The 2,580-nt window shown below is 41.1% G+C and overlaps 1 non-coding gene across 1 annotated transcript; it reads right to left on the reverse strand.

Moving 5' to 3' along the window:
* Window positions 1–1,367: 1,367 nt before the first annotated feature.
* LOC115857385 (U5 spliceosomal RNA) lies at window positions 1,368–1,483 on the reverse strand. Its single transcript, XR_004041249.1, has one exon. It is a non-coding gene; the product is annotated as a U5 spliceosomal RNA (small nuclear RNA).
* Between the last annotated feature and the right edge of the window lie 1,097 nt (window positions 1,484–2,580).

Genomic DNA, 2,580 nt, shown 5'->3' on the forward strand with positions numbered 1-2,580 from the left:
TCAATAAGGGAAGTGGAACCACTGTGAGTTGTTATAGGACTAAGGGATTATGGGGAATAGACATTATGCAGTTGTGGCAGCTGGTTGAATAAATTTCTGTAAGGCTGCTGCCCCTCTGTCTGGTGGTGGTCTGAAGTTGTGGTCAGCTGTGAGAAAGAAAAGCTGGACCCGAAGCAAAGGATGAAAAAATAGAATGTGAGAGGACATACTGGACCCATGAGGACAAACTTCTGTCTCTCATTTTCTCCAACCTTGACAATGCAGGTCCTTTATAGAAGTAGTGAGAGACGGCCTCTGAGAAGCAGAAAGAGAGCCAGTAGGAGCTGGTGGAGCTATAGGCGCAGTTGCTGCCCCTTCCCAGCAAGCCGAGCCAGCAGATTAGTGATGGAGTTCACAACCTCCAGGGATACCTGGTACCCACACTGAGCTTCCCATTTGCAGCTTCACTTCAGCCTTTCAAATCTCACACAAACTTCTCTTTTGGCCGTGTCCACACCAGAAACGTACAGGGAAGGGATTCTGGGAAACGTAGTTCTAGCTTAGTTATGTTAACATTAGTACAAACCTCCATAAAGTTCTTCTTTCCTCCAATAATACAAAACACTTCCTGTGGCTGCTATGAATGTCTCTGCATTGCACGGGTGGGGTGGACTTTTGAGATGTAATTGGCTTTTGGCAACAAAAAAATGCCTTCTTTGGAGATAGTTACCTAAGAGCGGATCTCTTCTTTGTTTAGATATTTACTGATCTTTGACTGTTTCCTTTTTCTTGCAGCAACTGAGATGACACATTTTGCGTAAAGTGCCTCATCAGGTAATTGATCTATTTCTACTTTTATGTAAGTTTGTATGGAAGGTATTTTTAAAGAATATTACTGTGGTTAGAGCTACACTGAGTGTTTGGCTTAGAATGTTCTGTTATGAGGAAACAATTTGAGTACTGTTTTACCGATCAAGACCTAGCTGCAAGGGTCTTTTAATTCCTAGTACTGTTATAACAACTCTCTCTAAGCAAGAAAAAGTAGGTGAATCAATAATGCTTAGACCCTCCCTCCTATAAGCAGATCTGAGTAGGAAATGAGCCAATGAGAAGTAAGCTCAGCATTTTTAAACAATATTCATTTATTTATTTGTTTATTTATTTAGGCTGCGCTGGGTCTTAGTTGCCACATGTGGGCTTCTTAGTTGCAGCATGCATGTGGGATCCAGTTCGATTGAAACCGGGCACCCTATTTATACACAGATTCCCAGAAAATCCTACCTGCTTTAATATACACACATATGTTAAATAACAAGCAAAAACTAGCAAGTAGCTTCGCTGTTAGAAGCAAAAAACGCAATAATTCTTTCATTTGGACATCAGTAAGTAGCCTTGCCAGGGCGAGGCCTCAAAAAATTGCTATGAAACTCAGAGTTGTTCCTCTCCATGGAAGTCTTTAGTAGAAGGTGAAAGATTTATTCAATCTGAAGAGAATTTGATATAACAGGAGGAGATGGAGCAGAGAGGAACAGGCCCTAACAGGCGTGCAAGGGGCATGTGCCTTGGTTTCAAGGCAGAGTGGATGCAGTGGGTATACCATGACCCTTTGATTTGAATGTTAACGATGCAGAAATCCGACCTGACCTCTGAATTTTCACTAGACCAGAGCCTCGGCATCAGGGCTATCAAATCATGGTTCCTAAAGTGTCTTCTTCATGGTATCTGCTGTAGGAGAAGACACCTGGGACAAAGGTTGAGAAAGTGGGGGGAGAACAATAGTGTCACTTTTTATTTTGTCTGCAGAACCCATTTCACTTTTTTAAAGTATCTGCTGTTGAATGCTCACTGCTCTGCCCTCCTGCATGGTTGGGAGGACTCAGATAAGCTTTTCCCCATCCTTAATTTCTCTAGGTAGCTCAGAGGTATGTGGAACAAGATTGCACTGAGAGCCCTTATTACTGAGTTTTGATCTGTTACTCTGAGAGGACCTTACGGATTTCAATTGTTACTGTGAGAGAATGTTCTGGATTCAATTGTCACTCTGAGAGAACATTCCAGATTTGAACACTGGAAGCTTTCTTCAAAACGGTGTTGATTTTCATTATGATGTCATCATTCTTTCATTAAGAAAAACATAGAATAATGAGAAAACGTGGCATAATAGACAACACACAGGAAATTGAGTCTTGGATCCTAATAGCTTTATGACTTTTACTGATTCTGGGGCTTGGTTTCCTTATTTGTAAAGCCAGTTGCACTAATTATCGCTGGGGAAGTAGATTCGGTGAGAAGGTGAAAATTATCTAAAAGAAGTATGGTCCAAAAATGTGGTTTATTCCTTCCAAGCGTACTTGTGTTTTACCTCTATCTGGTGCTCTGCTGGTTGAGAATCATCATGGTCTGAAAAAGAATTGCTTTCCTCTTCAACACTCCGCAGCTTCCCATCTTCATTCGTCTCTTAAACCTAACACTATCAATATGTGTATCACTGCCCCTTATCTGCACTTACCTGATTCTACTTGTGGGGAAGAAGAAAACTGAATGGCAAAAATAAAATTATAAAGTCATGTGGAGAATTGTAATGTTGGTGACATTCTAAAA

Source organism: Globicephala melas, chromosome 5 (assembly GCF_963455315.2).
Source record: "Globicephala melas chromosome 5, mGloMel1.2, whole genome shotgun sequence".
Taxonomy (NCBI): Eukaryota; Metazoa; Chordata; class Mammalia; order Artiodactyla; family Delphinidae; genus Globicephala; species Globicephala melas.